Consider the following 18,881-nt stretch of genomic DNA (forward strand, 5'->3'; position numbering starts at 1 on the left):
AATATGAAATAAACACCATCTTGTTATCCTCGATGGCAACGCTGCAATACGTGCCTTGCTGCCCCATCTGTCACTGGGAAAGGACACCGCAAGATCGAACCCAAAGCTAAGCACTTCTCCCATGGCAAGAACTACCAATCTAGTTGGCCAAACCAAACGGATAATTCGAAGAGACTTGCAAAGATAACCAATCATACATAAAATAATTCAGAGAAGATTCAAATATTATTCATAGATAGACTTGATCATAAACCCACAATTCATCGGTCTCAACAAACACACCGCAAAAAGAAGATTACATCGAATAGATCTCCATGAGAGAGGGGGATAACTTTGTATTGAGATTCAAAGAGAGAAAAGAAGCCATCTAGCTACTAACTATGGACCCGAAGGTCTGAGGTAAACTACTCACAGTTCATCGGAGAGGCTATCATGATGTAGAAGCCCTCCGTGATGACAGCCCCCTTCCGGCGGAGCTCCGAAACAGGCCCCAAGATGGGATATCGTGGATACAGAAAGTTGCAGCGGTGGAATTAGGTTTTTGCTCCCTTTCTGATCGTTTGGGGGTACATAGGTATATATAGGAGGAAGGAGTACATCGGTGGAGCTCTGAGGGGCCCACGAGGCAGGGGGCGCGCCCTAGGGGGGGCCCCACCCTCGTGTCCGCCTCTTTTGTTCCTTGGGGCAGGGTCCAAGTCTCCTGGATCACGTTCGGTGAGAAAATCACGTTCCCGAAGGTTTTATTCCGTTTGGACTCCATTTGATATTCCGTTTCTTCGAAACACTGAAATAGGCAAAAAAACAGCAATTCTGGGCTAGGCCTCCGGTTAATAGGTTAGTCCCAAAAGTAATATAAAAGTGGAAAATAAAGCCCAATATAGTCCAAAACAGTAGATAATATAGCATGGAGCAATCAAAAATTATAGATACGTTGGAGACGTATCAGTTCCCAAGCTCCCTTGCCACCTGACACTACTTCCCAAGCACTCTTGACACAAGACGAGTTGGCAATATCAGATGAACCTTGTGAGCTTCAATAGCAAGAAGGTAGTTGCTGGAGTCAAGTTACAGTTGCATGCTTCTTTATATGTAGTCTCATAGTTTGATGTACACTAACACTTCCTATGTTTGTTGTTGGGCTAGCACCTAGGCGCAAGAGGAAACAAACATCAGGGATAATGCTCGATAGGTTAACTAAATCTAGAGGAGGAAGAATGTTGAGCCACATGATGCTACAGAGTCAGCCAAGTTAGTATCAGAGGCATCGGTTGCTGTTAGGTGTCATGTACGTATCCTCCCAACATGGATTCAGTACAGGAATGACAAAGAAGAAACCCAGTTCAACATCTTCCTCGACCATTTATCTGTAAGTATGGTTATGTATGGAAACTAGTAATATCGTCTTGCTCTGTCCAATACTTTCTAGGTTGCTGATAATGAGACTCCCATAATTTTCAACAGATGAGGTTCAAGTTGGATAGCCAAGATGATGCAACCAGACAAGCTTGCACCCATGTTTTCAAGTCTGCTCTGCGACAGTATCGGTATAACTTGAGGAAAACTCACTTTGAAGGCAAGGCTAACAGTAAACTTGCCCAAACATCTCAAGTGGAAAATATATCTGATGAAGACTGGAGAGGCCTCGTTAAACACTGGTCCGATCTGAAGTATCAAGTACATTATATATATGTCATCAGATCACATGTTGAAGTTCTATTTACGCATGTGCCACACAAATCTATCTTCTTGTAGGTGAACTGTTCAAAGAACAAGGCCAACCGTACGAAAGTGAAATTCCAACAGACGACGGGATCTCATAGCTATATTGCACACTGCGAGGCTCTTGTAATTAGCTGTTGTTTCACTCTTTTCGCTGTACCATATTATCATATCTATATTGACTTGTTCCAAATGCAGAGGAAAGCCCGCAAGGACCAAAAAGTACCTGAACCAAATGTTGTGGAAATCTTCAAGGACTGTCACACCAGCAAGAAGAAGGGCATGACTACACCAGTCAAAGCCGCTGTTGTAAGTCCTTAATCCTCATGCCTTTTAACTACTACTTACTCTGACTTGTGCCTTGAACTGCATGGTTTGCAGCCAATGTCTATTACTCTTCTCAATTTTATACACAATTTTCTTAGCGTAACATTGCACCTTACAAGGTTTAAAAGAGAGGAGTGATGTTCCTTTGATCTTGACCCGTAATCTAGTTCCGTGCTGGACTTGCCCACACAATGTTACAATTGCCTGTTTGTCTGTTCTCAGTTGTTTTGTGATATGAATGACATCATACTATGGACCCGAAGGTCTGAGGTAAACTACTCACACTTCATCGGAGAGGCTATGATGATGTAGAAGCCCTTCGTGATGACGGCCCTCTTCAGGCGGAGCTCCGGAACAGGCCCCAAGATGGGATCTCGTGGATACAGAAAGTTGCGGCGGTGGAATTAGGTTTTTTTCTCCCCTTCTGATCGTTTGGGGGTACTTAGGTATATATAGGAGGAAGGAGTACGTTGGTGGAGCTCCAAGGGGCCCACAAGGCAGGGGGCGCGCCCTAGGGGGGGCGCCCCCCACCCTCGTGACCGCCTCTTTTGTTCCTTGGAGCAGGGTCCAAGTCTCCTAGATCACGTTCGGTGAGAAAATCACGTTCCCGAGGGTTTTATTCCGTTTGGACTCCGTTTGATATTCTGTTTCTTCGAAACACAGAAATAGGAAAAAAACAGCAATTCTGGGCTGGGCCTCCGGTTAATAGGTTAGTCCCAAAAGTAATATAAAAGTGGAAAGTAAAGCCCAATATAGTCCAAAACAGTAGATAATATAGCATGGAGCAATCAAAAGTTATAGATACGTTGGAGACGTATCAGGCATCCCCAAGATTAATTCCTACTCGTCCTCGAGTAGGTAAATGATAAAAAGAGAATTTTTGATGCGGAGTGCTACTTGGCATAATTTCAATGTAAATCTTCTTAATTGTGATATGAATATTCAGACTTAGAAAGATTCAAGACAAAAGTTTATATTGACATAAAAATAATAATACTTCAAGCATACTAACAAAGCAATTATGTATTCTCAAAATAACATGGCCAAAGAAAGTTATCCCTACAAAATCATATAGTCTGGCTATGCTCTATCTTCACCACACAAAATATTTAAATCATTCACAGCCCCAATGACAAGCCAAGCAATTGTTTCATACTCCAACTTTTTCAAAACTTTTTCAATCTTCATGCTATACATGAGCGTGAGCCATGGACATAGCACTATAGGTGGAATAGAATGGTGGTTGTGGAGAAGACAAAAAGGGAGAAGATAGTCTCACATCAACTAGGCGTATCAACGGGCTATGGAGATGCCCATCAATAGATATCAATGTGAGTGAGTAGGGATTGCCATGCAACGGATGCACTAGAGCTATAAGTATATGAAAAGCTCAAAAAGAAACTAAGTGGGTGTGCATCCAACTTGCTTGCTCATGAAGAACTAGGGCAATTTGAGGAAGCCCATCATTGGAATATACAAGCCAAGTTCTATAATGAAAGATTCCCGCTAGTATATGAAAGTGATAATATGAGAGACTCTCTACTATGAAGATCATGGTGCTACTTTGAAGCACAAGTGTGGTAAAAGGATAGTAACATTGTCCCTTCTCTCTTTTTCTCTCATTTTTTTATTTTTTATTTGGGCCTTTTCTCTTTTTTTATGGCCTCTTTTTTTTATTTGGGCTTCTTTGGCCTCTTTTATTTATTTTTCATCCGGAGTCTCATCCCGACTTGTGGGGGAATCATAGTCTCCATCATTCTTTCCTCACCGGGACAATGCTCTAATAATGATGATCATCACACTTTTATTTCTCTTACAACTCAAAAATTACAAGATATGACTCTATATGAATGCCTCCGGCGGTGTACCGGGATATGCAATGAATCAAGAGTGACATGTATGAAAGAATTATGAACGGTGGCTTTGCCACAAATACGATGTCAACTACATGATCATGCTAGCAATACGACAATGATGGAGTGTGTCATAATAAACAGAACGGTGGAAAGTTGCATGGCAATATATCTCGGAATGGCTATGGAAATGCCATAATAGGTAGGTATGGTGGCTGTTTTGAGGAAGGTATATGGTGGGTGTATGATACCGGCGAAAGGTGCGCGGTATTAGAGAGGCTAGCAAAGGTGGAAGGGTGAGAGTGCATATAATCCATGGACTCAACATTAGTCATAAAGAACTCATATACTTATTGCAAAAATCTAGAAGTTATCAAAGCAAAGTATTACGCGCATGCTCCTAGGGGGATAGATTGGTAGGAAAAGACCATCGCTCGTCCCCGACCGCCACTCATAAGGAAGACAATCAATAAATAAATCATGCTCCTACTTCATCACATAACGGTTCACCATATGTGCATGCTACGGGAATCACAAGCTTCAACACAAGTATTCTTTAAATTCACAACTACTCAACTAGCATGACTTTAATATTATCACTTCCATATCTCAAAACAATTATCATGCTTCAATCTTTTCTTAGTATTCAACACACTCAAAAGAAAGTTTCAAAAATCTTGAATATCAAGCATATTATTATTAAGAAAATTACCATGCTATTAAGAGACTCTCAAAATAATTTAAGTGAAGCATGAGAGATCAATAGTTTCTTTAAAACAAATCCACCACCGTGCTCTAAAAGATCTAAGTGAAGCATATAGAGAAAAATTACATAGCTCAAAAGATATAAGTGAAGCACATAGAGAAAAACTACTTGGCTCAAAAGATATAAGTGAAGCACATAGAGCAAAACTACTTAGCTCAAAAGATATAAGTGAAGCACATAGAGCAAAACTACTTAGCTCAAAAGATATAAGTGAAGCACATAGAGCATTCTATCAAATTTTAATTCATGTATGGCTCTCTCAAAAGGTGTGTACAGCAAGGATGATTGTGGCACACTAACAAACAATGACACAAATAATACAAGACGCTCCAAGCAAAACACATATCATGTTGGTGAATAAAAATATAGCTCCAGGTAAAGTTACCGATAGAAGTAGACGAAAGAGGGGATGCCTTCCGGGTCATCCCCAAGCTTTGGCTTTTAGGTGTCCTTAGATTATCTTGGGGGTGCCATGTGCATCCCCAAGCTTAGGCTCTTGCCACTCCTTGTTCCATAATCCATCAAATCCTTACCCAAAACTTGAAAACTTCACAACACAAAACTTAAGGCAGAAAACTCGTGAGCTCCGTTAGCGAAAGAAAACAAAAGACCACTTCAAGGTACTGTAATGAACCCATTATTTATTTATATTGGTGTTAAACCTACTTTATTCCAACTTCTCTATGGATTATAAACTATTTTACTAACCATAGATTCATCAAAATAAGCAAACAACACACGAAAAACAGAATCTGTCAAAAACAGAACAGTCTGTAGTAATATGTAGCTAGAGCAGGATATGGAACCCCAAAAATTCTAAAATAAATTACTGGACGTGAGGAATTTATCTATTAATCATCTAAAAAAAGAATTAACTAAATAGCACTCACCAAATAAAAATGACAGCAGTTCTCGTGAGCGCTAAAGTTTCTGTTTTTACAGCAAGTTCAACAAGACTTTCCCCAAGTCTTCCCAACGGTTCTACTTGGCACAAACACTAATGAAACACAAAAAACACAACCAAAACACAGGCTAAATAATTTATTTATTACTAAAAAGGAGCAAAAAGCAAGGAATAAAAATAAAATTGGGTTGCCTCCCAACAAGCGCTATCGTTTAACGCCCCTAGCTAGGCATAACAACGAGGATAGATCTAGGTATTGCCGTAGTAATAAGATAGATCGGTGAAACTCATTTCATATTCTCTACGTTCGGCAGCAAGTTTTCTTTGAGGCAAGCAAAAGTAAACAAAAGGGCTAAATTTAATAGGACAGAGGTCCCCAAGATCAATTTTAGGAGGTATAGGTTCCTCTTTCGGCCCTTCGTATTGCACAACCAATTCATCATTATAAGCATTCTTTTGACAGAACCTTGTGAGACTAAACTCAAGAGAGCATCCTAGCTCATTGTTTCGAATGGCCAAATCATCATTAAGTTCAGTGATTCTATCAATTGAAATATTGATTGGCACCTTTTTTTCTAAGGTTTTCATTGAAAGCAACATAGTCAAGAGATTGAAAGCGCATAATTTCTTCTTGATCAAAGAGGATAGATTCTATGGGAGGACGACCAGCGTCCACCCTATTGTGCGCAAAGATTTCTTTGGCTTCTTTTATTATAAATCTGAATTCATGAGCCAAAAAGATAGTAGCGGCACGCTTAACAGAAGAATGCTCGATATTAGAAAATTCTAAGAAAATTCTTTGTATAGATGGGTGCATATGCATAAATTGCCTTTCAGGTTCAACGATAAGCATGGCAATAGCGTCCGCAAGACTACTGGTTCTATGAAGAATAGAACCGCCCATAGAGGGCAAAGCACCGGCACAAGTAAAAAAAATCTTGGATGACTTCTTTTCCAATAATATTACCACTACCGATTCGAAATCTTTTTGTATGATAGGTAGGGGGTTCTTCAGCCGGAGCATCAGAATTTTCTATGACATTGTTATCGCCCATATCGGCGATAACTTCCCCAACTTTAGACATAGTGACAAGCAAGCAAACAAACTAGCACACGAGCAAACAAGGGTAAACGGGCAAAAGAGGCAAATAGAGAGGGAGGATAGAGAGAGAGGGCGAATAAAACGGCAAGGGTGAAGTGGGGGAGAGGAAAACGAGAGGCAAATGGAAAATAATGTAATGCGAGAGATAGGGATTGTGATGGGTACTTGGTATGTTGACTTTTTTGCATAGACTCCCCGGCAACGACGCCAGAAATTCTTCTTGCTACGTCTTGAGCTTGCGTTGGATTTCCCCGAAGAGGAAAGGATGATGCAGCAGAGTAGCGTAAGTATTTCCCTCAGTTTTTGAGAACCAAGGTATCAATCCAGTAGGAGGCCACGCTCAAGTCCCTCGTACCTGCACAAAATGATAGCTACTCACAACCAACGCGATTAGGGGTTGTCAATCCCTTCACAGTCACTTACGAGAGTGAGATCTGACAGATATAATATTTTTGGTATTTTTGGTATAAAGATGCAAAGTGAAAAGAAAAGGCAAAGTAAAAAAGCAAAGCAAGATAAAGGTGATGGAGATTGATATGATGAGAATAGACCCGGGGGCCATAGGTTTCACTAGTGGCTTCTCTCAAGAGCATAAGTATTCTACGGTGGGTGAACAAATTACTGTTGAGCAATTGACATAATTGAGCATAGTTATGAGAATATCTAGGCATGATCATGTATATAGGCATCACGTCCGGGACAAGTAGACGGAAACGATTCTGCATCTACTACTATTACTCCACTCATCGACCGCTATCCAGCATGCATCTAGAGTATTAAGTTAAAAACAGAGTAACGCTTTAAGCAAGATGACATGATGTAGAGAGATAAATTCATGCAATATGAAATAAACCCCATCTTGTTATCCTCGATGGCAACGATGCAATACGTGCCTTGCTGCTCCTTCTGTCACTGGGAAAGGACACCGCAAAATTGAACCCAAAGCTAAGCACTTCTCCCATGGCAAGAACTACCAATCTAGTTGGCCAATCCAAACGGATAATTCGAAGAGACTTGCAAAGATAACCAATCATACATAAAAGAATTCAGAGAAGATTCAAATATTATTCATAGATAGACTTGATCATAAACCCACAATTCATCGATCTCAACAAACACACTGCAAAAAGAAGATTACATCGAATAGATCTCCACGAGAGAGGGGGAGAACTTTGTATTGAGATTCAAAGAGAGAGAAGAAGCCATCTAGCTAGTAACTATGGACCCGAAGGTCTGAGGTAAACTATTCACACTTCATCGGAGAGGCTATGATGATGTAGAAGTCCTCCGTGATGACGGCCCTCTTCCAGCAGAGCTCCGGAACAGGCCCCAAGATGGGATCTCGTGGATACAGAAAGTTCCGGCGGTGGAATTAGGTTTTTTGCTCCCCTTCTGATCATTTGGGGGTACATGGGTATATATAGGAGGAAGGAGTACGTCGGTGGAGCTCCGAGGGGCCCACGAGGCAGGGGGCGCGCCCTAGGGGGGCCCCACCCTCGTGTCCGCCTCTTTTGTTCCTTGGGGCAGGGTCCAAGTCTCCTGGATCACGTTCGGTGAGAAAATCACGTTCCCGAAGGTTTTATTCCGTTTGGACTCCATTTGATATTCCGTTTCTTCGAAACACTGAAATAGGCAAAAAACAACAATTCTGGGCTGGGCCTCCGGTTAATAGGTTAGTCCCAAAAGTAATATAAAAGTGGAAAATAAAGCCCAATATAGTCCAAAACAGTAGATAATATAGCATGGAGCAATCAAAAATTATAGATACGTTGGAGACGTATCAGTTCCTAAGCTCCCTTGCCACCTGACACTACTTCCCAAGCACTCTTGACACAAGACGAGTTGGCAATATCAGATGAACCTTGTGAGTTTCAACAACAAGAAGGTAGTTGCTGGAGTGAAGTTACAGTTGCATGCTTCTTTATATGTAGTCTCACAGTTTGATGTACACTAACACTTCCTATGTTTGTTGTTGGACTAGCACCTAGGCGCAAGAGGAAACAAACATCAGGGATAATGCTCGATAGGTTAAATAAATCTAGAGGATGAAGAATGTTGATCCGTTTTGAGGCAGGTTTAAAAAGGCCACGTGATGCTACAGAGTCAGCCAAGTTAGTATCAGAGGCAGCGGTTGCTGTTAGGTGTCATTACGTATCCTCCAAACATGGATTCAGTACAGGAATGACAAAGACGAAACCCAGTTCAACATCTTCCTCGACCATTTATCTGTAAGTATGGTTATGTATGGAAACTAGTAATATCGTCTTGCTCTGTCCAATACTTTCTAGGTTGCTGATAATGAGACTCCCATAATTTTCAACAGATGAGGTTCAAGTTGGATAGCCAAGATGATGCAACCAGACAAGCTTGCACCCATGTTTTCAAGTCTGCTCTGTGACAGTATCGGTATAACTTGAGGAAAACTCACTTTGAAGGCAAGGCTAACAGTGAACTTGCCCAAACATCTCCAGTGGAAAATATATCTGATGAAGACTGGAGAGGCCTCGTTAAACATTCGTCCGATCCGAAGTATCAAGTACATTATATATATGTCATCAGATCACATGTTGAAGTTCTATTTACGCATGTGCCACACAAATCTATCTTTTTGTAGGTGAACTGTTCAAAGAACAAGGCCAACCGTATGAAAGTGAAATTCCAACAGACGACGGGATCTCATAGCTATATTGCACACTGCGAGGCTCTTGTAATTAGCTGATGTTTCACTCTTTTCGTTGTACCATATTATCAGATCTATATTGACTTGTTCCAAATGCAGAGGAAAGCCCGCAAGGACCAAAAAGTACCTGAACCAAATGCTGTGGAAATCTTCAAGGACTGTCACACCAGCAAGAAGAAGGGCATGACTACACCAGTCAAAGCCGATGTTGTAAGTCCTTAATCCTCATGCCTTTTAAGTCTTAGCGTATCATTGCACCTTACAAGGTTTAAAAGAGAGGAGTGATGTTCCTTTGATCTTGACCCGTAATCTAGTTCCGTGCTGGACTTGCCCACACAACGTTACAATTGCTTGTTTGTCTGTTCTCAGTTGTTTTGTGATATGAATGACGTCATACTATGCTTACCGTATTATAAACTTCGTCTCTTTATCCTTAGCCCTCAATACAATTTGAAGAAATAGACAATATATTAGCGATGGTACATGGTCATATGTTTGGAACCTGGTTTTATTATGTACTTTGCAATAAAATACAACTAATATTTTACATGGGTTCACCAGAATAAGTTCTGTATATAGACCAAAGCTATTTTGTTTGGTTTTTCTGCCTCCTTAATATCTTCTATTCTGGTACTACTAATGTAAAACCTCAACTTTTCAGCGAGCTATGGAAAAAATGGTGGAACCGCCACCTTCTAAAGGTGGCGAGGCAACTATAACCTCAATGTCAGCTCTTGCTACAGTGGGTCAGTACCTGTCCACTAACAGTGTCAAAAGCACGTTCCTGCGTAATACTGGGTTGGTTGTTAAGGCAATATCGTCCAAACTGCCTCATGATCAAGATATGCAAGCTCAAAGCAATGTTATATCTGCGCTCCATACACAAGTCCATTCCCTAACAGAGACCCTTTGTGAAACAAGGAGAAACATTGCTCAATGTCATCAAGATTTGCATGGTTTTGAAACCAGACTATCAGACATTTTCTATGTTGTTCAGGAGCCTAGGGGAAATGAAGGCGAGGGTTATGGTGCTCCATCAGACAATACAGCATGAAAACATAACAGTCGGGTCAAATGAACTGAGCTTCTGAACTTCTGGTGGTGCATTTATCTGCTAGACTGTTAAGTTTTATGCCAACCTTCCTTTTGTTATATAGTTTTTTTTGACAAAAAGACTGTAAGGGAACCCCCTACAGTATAATTGGTGCAACAACCCCAAATTGCAAGTACCATGCCTTGAACCTGGGTGGGTGGGAAAGCATCAGCCCCTTCCAACCACTAGGCTATGCCTTAGTCTGCCCTTTTGTTATATAGTTGTAATTTGTTTTGGTGCGATACAAAGTTTATTCTTAATGTGCAGCCACCGCCTGAAGAAAACAGCAAGCCATTTTTGTATAGTGTAGGGTGTTCCCTATATTTGCACTGGTGGCGATCTTTGATGCCGAGTGGATGTAAGCTGTGCAATCGCCTTAATAGCCTAGCGTTAGTTTCGGCCTTATTTATTTCCTAGTCTTCTTTTTCCCTGGTTTGCTAGTGGCCACAACTACCATGGGCCATATACGGGCCGTAGGATCCATGGGTCTCCTACGGGCCGTCGATAAATGGGCCTGTAATTGGTGGGCCTCGGGCCGTCGGATAAATGGGTCTACATGGGCCATAATCGGGCGTAATTGGTATCGGCCCAGCACGGTAACAGGCCGTTAACAGGCCGTAGGACAGCAAAGGCTCAATTCTGTCACAGGCATAACGGGTCGTTAATGGGCCAGAATATAGGACGAGCTGGAAACGGCGAACGGGTTAACAGGCCAAAACAGGCCGACTCTTGCCATGGGCCAAATTTGGCCCATTAGGGTAACAGTCCAATAACGGGCCGACTCTTGCCATGGGCCGAATTTGGCCCATTAGTGGAATAGGCCAGTAACGGGCCGACTCTTGCCATGGGCCGAATTTGGCCCATTAGGGGAACAGGCCAGTAACGGGCTGGAAGTAATCGATGGCTGAAAAGGAGCCCAAGAACGTATGGGCCGTCAATAGGCCGAAAGCTAACACGGGCTGGACACGGCCCATGTAAATCACGGGCCGTTAACGGGTATAAAGAAAATTACTGTTCATTATGGGCTAGAGTCACCATGGGCCTGTAATGGGCCGAAAGATACGAAGGCCTCATATGGGCCGAAAGACGTCGTGGGCCATACATGGGCCGAAAGTGAAATCTTGTGGGCCTTTAGCTGGGCCAGCCCATTATGGTCTGCAAAATCACGTGGGCCTTTAGCTGGGCCAGCCCATTATGGTCCGCAAAATCTCGTGGGCCTTTAGTTGGGCCGGCCCATTTAAACTTGATGGGCCGGTCCACGTGTCAACATATCAACGGTGCGTCTCGCCCATTGGATGAGTGACACCTGTGCCAACGCGGACCTGACACGTGTCTCCTCCAGCCAATGATGATTTTACACGTGGAAAATCCCCATTGGTCGGGGCTGTTAACGGGTTATCGGATCCAAAACCCGACCCGATAGCTTAACGGCGTTCTGTTACGGTGGATGCCATGTGTCGGTCACCTTGACGAAAGCACTTCTGTGATGCGCGATTTATCGTCATGGAAGTGGACACTTCCGTGATGATAATTTTGGTAATGTCATGGAACACTTCTACGACAACACAGGTATGACTATCTTGATTCTGTCATAAATTTGTCATGGATGTACATGCATGACAAAAAACGCGACCTACTGTGACAAACACGTATCATCACGGAAGTGTATTTTTTTGTAGTGCATTGCCGGAGACAGACCCCAGAACACCACGATGAACTAAAGACGAGAGACAAGAACCACATAAATGGCCAAGACAATGATGCCACTGATGAAAAGAGCTAGCAGATGCGGCAACAGGGGCCACGAGACTGGCGGTGGTGGCATCAGAGGGAAGACGAAGCCAGTCAAGCTCCCAAAGACCATCATGGTGTCGAGGGCCAGCACCAAGCAGAGCGCCTATGCGATGATCCTGAATAGAACATGAATTGAAGTCAAGATTGACCCTACAATTAGAGTCAACAATCTGACTACCTGAAAAGAGTTGCATGCTAAGTCGAGGAACATGAGAAACAGAGGGAACAAGAAAAGAAGATGTGCTAAGAGTGCCTCGACTAGCGACAAGGAGGGGAGTACCATCAGCAGTATGAACACGAACACGAGACTCGACAGGTCGAAGGGATGTCAAAGTGGAGGAATCATAAGTCATATGAAAAGATGCTCCATAATCAAAAATCCATGAGGATGTACCTGAATGAGTAGAAGGTGGCCTCTCATTGCCCGAAAACTTAGGCGCAGAACCAGCAGAACCTATCGGTGAAGAATACCAAGTATCAAGAAGTCATCGGCAGGGACGGATTAAGGGGGGATGAGGGGACGAGACCCCCCCCTAACGATCGAGTCGTCCCTCGATAGCGATCAGGATTTCCCTGATATTTCTGCTTGCGTGCATGTATGATACGTCTCCACTGTATCTATAATTTTTGATTGCTCCATGCTATTATATTATCTATTTTGGATGTTAATGGTCTTATTTTTACAATTTTATATTATTTTTGGGACTAACCTATTAAGCGGAGGCCCATCCCAATATTTTTTCCCTATTTCAGTGTTTCGTCGAAAAGGAATATCAAACGGAGTCCAAACGGAATCAAACCTTCGGGAATGTGATTTTCTCAACAAACATGATCCAGGAGACTTGGAGTGGATGTCAAGAAACAATCGAGGAGGCAATGAGGCAGGGGGCGCGCCCGCCCCCCTAGGCGTGCCCTCCACCCTCGTGGGCCCCTCGTTGCTCCATGATACGTCTCCAACGTATCTATAATTTTTGATTGCTCCATGCTATATTATCTACTATTTTGGGCAATATTGGGCTTTATTATTCACTTTTATATTATTTTTGGGACTAACCTATTAACCGGAGGCCCAACCCAGATTTGCTGTTTTATGCCTATTTCAGTGTTTCGAAGAAAAGGAATATCAAAATGAGTCGAAACGGAACGAAATCAACTGGAGAAGTTATTTTTGGAAAGAAAGCCACCAGATAGACTTGGACTCTACGTCAGAAGATACGAGAGCTGGCCACGAGGGTGGGGGCGCGCCCTAGGGGGATGGGCTGGTCCTCCTAGGTTTTCCTTTTATATTATTTTTGGGACTACCTCCATGGGCGCGTCCCCTGCCTCGTGGGGCCCCCGAAGATCCACTGACGTACCCCTTGCACCCATATATACCTACATATCGTAAAACTTCCAAAACAAAGATTAGATCGGGAGTTCCGCCGCCGCAAGCCTCTGTAGCCACCAAAAACCAATCGGGACCCTATTCTGGCACCCTGCTGGAGGGGGGAATCCTCACCGGTGGCCATCTTCATCATCCCGGCGCTCTCCATGACGAGGAGGGAGTAGTTCACCCTCGGGGCTGAGGGTATGTACCAATAGCTATGTGTTTGATCTCTCTCTCTCTCTCTCGTGATCTTGATTTGGCACGATCTTGATGTATCGCGAGCTTTACTATTATAGTTGGATCTTATGTTTCTCCTCCCCCTCTTCTCTCTTGTAATGAATTGAGTTTCCCCTTTGAAGTAATCTTATCGGATTGATTCTTTAAAGATTTCAGAACACTTGATGTATGTCTTGCCGTGCGTATCTGTGGTGACAATGGGATGCCACGTGATTCACTTGATGTATGTTTTGGTGATCAACTTGCGGGTTCCGCCAATGAACCTATGCATAGGGGTTGGCACACGTTTTCGTTGTGATTCTCCGGTAGAAACTTTGGGGCACTCTTTGAGGTCCTTTGTGTTGGTTGAATAGATGAATCTGAGATTGTGTGACCCATATCGTATAATCATACCCACGGATACTTGAGGTGACGATGGAGTATCTAGGTGACATTAGGGTTTTGGTTGATTTGTGTCTTAAGGTGTTATTCTAGTACAAACTCCAGGGCTTTTTGTGACACTTATAGGAATAGCCCACCGGATTGATTAGAAAGAATAACTTTGAGGTGGTTTCGTACCCTACCATAATCTCTTCGTTTGTTCTCCGATATTAGTGACTTTGGAGTGACTCTTTGTTGCATGTTGAGGGATAGTTATGTGATCCAATTATGATATTATTGTTGAGGGAACTTACACTAGAAAAATTATGAACCCTAGGCCTTATTTCCTATCATTGCAATACCGTTTATGCTCACTTTTATCACTTGCTACCTTGCTGCTTTTATTATTTCAGATTACAAATACTATTATCTACCATCCATATACCACTTGTATCACCATCTCTTCGCCGAACTAGTGCACCTATACAATTTACCATTGTATTGGGTGTGTTGGGGACACAAGAGACTCTTTGTTATTTGGTTGCAGGGTTGCTTGAGAGAGACTATCTTCATCCTACGCCTCCTATGGATTGATAAACCTTAGGTCATCCACTTGAGGGAAATTTGCTACTGTCCTACAAACCTCTGCACTTGGAGTCCCAACAACGTCTACAAGAAGAAGTTTGTGTAGTAGACATCAAGCTCTTTTCTGGCGCCGTTGCCGGGGAGGTGAGTGCTTGAAGGTATATCTTTAGATCTTGCAATCGAGTCTTTTAGTTTCTTGTTTTATCACTACTTTAGTTTATAAAAGAAAATTACAAAAAAATGGAATTGAGTTTGTCTCATATGCTTCATCTTTTTAATATCTTTCGTGAGTATGATGGAAAGGATAATTGTGCTCAAGTGCTAGAAGAAGAAATCAATAAAATATTTGGCACTAAATATTTGAATGATGAGCATAATTGCAATGTTGTTAGTATGAATTCCTAGAATATCCATGATGCTAATGATATGCAAAGCCACAAGCTTGGGGAAGCTATGTTTGATGAAGATGATATTTTTTGTCCCCCAAGTTTTGATGAGCAAATTTATTATGATGAAAGCATGTCTCCTATCTATGATGATTATTGTGATGACACGTATGCTTTAAATAATAATAATAACAACGAACCTTGTCATCTTGATCTTAATTTTCAATCACATGATAGTTATTTTGTTGAGTTTGCTCCCACTATTATTCATGAGAAGAGTTTTGCTTATGTGGAGAGTAGTAAATTTTCTATGCTTGTAGATCATGAAAATAATTCTTTAGGTTCTGTTTATATTGTTGAATTAATTCATGATGCTACTGAAAATTATTATGAGGGAGGAACATATGCTTATAGGAATTGCAATAATATCAAGTTTCCTCTCTATGTGCTTAAAGTTTTGAAGTTATGCTTGTTTTACCCTCCTATGCTAGTTGATTATTGTCACCACAAGTTGTTTGCTCACAAAATCCCAATGCATAGGAAGTGGGTTAGACTTAAATGTGCTAGTCATATTCTTCATGATGCTCTCTTTATGTTTCAATTCTTATCCTTTATGTGAGCATCATTGAAATCATCATGCCTAGCTAGGGGCGTTAAACGATAGCGCTTGTTGGGAGGCAACCCAACTTTATTTTTGTTCCTTGCTTTTTGTTCCTGTTTATTAATAAATAATTCATCTAGCCTCTGTTTATATGTGGTTTTATTCTTAGTTAGTGTTTGTGCCAAGTAGAACCTTTGGGAAGACTTGGGGAAAGTCTTGTTGATCATGCTGTAAAAAACAGAAATTTAGCGCTCACAAGAATTTCTGCCATTTTTATTTGGAAAGTGCTATTGAGTTAATTATTTTTGCAGATGATTAATAGATAAATTTCTCAGGTCCAGCGATTTATTTGAGAATTTTATGAGTTCCATAAGTATACGTTTGATCTAGATTACTACAGACAGTTCTGTTTTTGACAGATTCTGTTTTCATGTGTTGTTTACTTATTTTGATGAATCTATGGCTAGTAAAATAGTTTATAAACCATAGAGAAGTTGGAATACAGTAGGTTTAACACCAATAAAATAAAGAATGAGTTCATTACAGTACCTTGAAGTGGTGATTTATTTTCTTATACTAACGGAGCTTACGAGTTTTCTGTTAAGTTTTGTGTTGTGAAGTTTTCAAGTTTTGGGTAAGGATTCGATGGACTATGGAATAAGGAGTGGCAAGATACTAAGATTGGGGATGCCCAAGGCACCCGATAATATTCAAGGACAACAAAGAGCCTAAGCTTGGGGATGCCCTGGAAGGCATCCCCTCTTTCGTCTTCGTTCATCGGTAACTTTACTTGGAGCTATATTTTTATTCACCACATGATATGTGTTTTGCTTGGAGCGTCAATTTATTTTTTTAGTATTTGCTTACTTTTATTTAGAACAATGTTTTTCATCTTTTATTTCAATAAAAGTGGCATTGATAGCCTTTACTATGCCTATTTTAGAAGTCCACATGTTGCTGTTTGAAAACAGAAAGTTTACCGCTGTTGCAATAATTCCCTAGAAAAGTCAGAATGTGATAAAATGTTGAAAACTTTTGCATATTAAGCTCTGATAAATTTACTACAGTGGTAATTTTCTTTCATAATTTTTGGAGCTAGGGAAGTATGGATGTTGCTGCATTCCTTACAGATTATCCTGTTTAGGCAGATTGCTGTTATGTTTGCATTGTTTGGATATGTTTGCTTCTTTAATGATTCTATTTGAGGATAGGACTATTAAATATGCAGAGGCATTTAGTATGCAATGTTGAATAACAATTTTAGTGATTTTCTACAGTAGAGTTGATATGCAATGTTTTATACTACCTTATCTCATGAGTCCTTGTTGAGTTTTGTGTGGATGAAGCTTTTTAGATTTAGGGAGACCGTGATATGAGAGGAATTAAGGAGACACAAAAGCTCAAGCTTGAGGATTCCCAAGGCACCCCAAGATAATATTTCAAGAAGTCTCAAGCATCTAAGCTTGGGGATGCCCCGGTTGGCATCCCACCTTTCTTCTTCAACAACTATCGGTTAGTTTCGGTTGATCCTAAGTTTTTGCTTCTTCACATGATGTTTGCCATTCTTAGAATGTCATTTTATTTTTATTTTATTGATGTTTGAATAGAATACCAAGATCTGAAATTATTAAATGTTAGAGAGTCTTCACATAGTTGCACAATTATTCGACTACTCATTGATCTTCACTTATATCTTTTGGAGTAGTTTGTCATTTGCTCTAGTGCTTCACTTATACCTTTTAGAGCATGGTGGTAGTTTTATTTTGAAGAAATAGATGAACTCTCATGCTTCACTTATATTATTTCGAGAGTCTTAAATAGCATGGTAATTTGCTTAAAATCCTAATATGCTAGGTATACAAGATTAATAATAAAATTCTCTTATGAGTGTTTTGAATACTAAGAGAAGTTTGATGCTTGATGAATGTTTTGAGATATGAGGATGGTAATATTAGAGTCATGCTAGCGAGTAGTTGTGAATTTGATAAATACTTGTGTTGAAGTTTGTGATTCCCGTAGCATGCACGTATGGTGAACCGTTATGTGATGAAGTTGGAGCATGCTTTATTTATTGATTGCCTTCCTTATGAGTGGCGGTCAGGGACGAGCGATGGTCTTTTCCTACCAATCTATCCCCCTAGGAGCATGCGCGTAGTACTTTGTTTCGATAACTAATAGATTTTTGCAATAAGTATGTGAGTTCTTTATGACTAATGTTGAGTCCATGGATTATACGCACTCTCACCCTTCCACCATTGCTAGCCTCTCTAGTACCGCGCAACTTTTGCCGGTACCATAAACCCACCATTTACCTTCCTCAAAACAGCCACCATACCTATCTATTATGGCATTTCCATAGCCATTCCGAGATATATTGCCATGCAACTTTCCACCGTTCCGTTTATTATGACACGCTTCATCATTGTCATATTGCTTTGCATGATCATGTAGTTGACATCGTATTTGTGGCAAAGCCACCGTTCATAATTCTTTCATACATGTCACTCATGAGTTATTGCACATCCCGGTACACCGCCGGAGGCATTCATATAGAGTCATATCTTGTTCTAAGTATCGAGTTGTAATTCTTGAGTTGTAAGTAAATAAAAGTGTGATGATCATCATTATTAGAGCATTGTCCCAGTGAGGAAAGGATGATGGAGACTATGATTCCCCCATAAGTCGGGATGAGACTCCGGAAGAAAATAAATAAATAAAAGAGGCCAAAGAAGCCCAAATAAAAAGAGGCCATAAAAAAGAGAAGGCCCAAATAAAAAAATGAGAGAAAAAGAGAGAAGGGGCAATGCTACTATCCTTTTACCACACTTGTGCTTCAAAGTAGCACCATGATCTTCATGATACAGAGTCTCCTATGTTGTCACTTTCATATATTAGTGGGAATCTTTCATTATAGAACTTGGCTTGTATATTCCAATGATGGGCTTCCTCAAAATGCCCTAGGTCTTCATGAGCAAGCAAGTTGGATGCACACCCACTTAGTTGCTTTTGAGCTTTCATAAATTTATAGCTCTAGTGCATCTGTTGCATGGCAATCCCTACTCACTCACACTGATATCTATCGATGGGCATCTCCATAACCCGTTGATA

The sequence above is a fragment of the Triticum urartu genome, chromosome 7, assembly GCF_003073215.2.
Source record: "Triticum urartu cultivar G1812 chromosome 7, Tu2.1, whole genome shotgun sequence".
In the NCBI taxonomy this organism is placed as follows: Eukaryota; Viridiplantae; Streptophyta; class Magnoliopsida; order Poales; family Poaceae; genus Triticum; species Triticum urartu.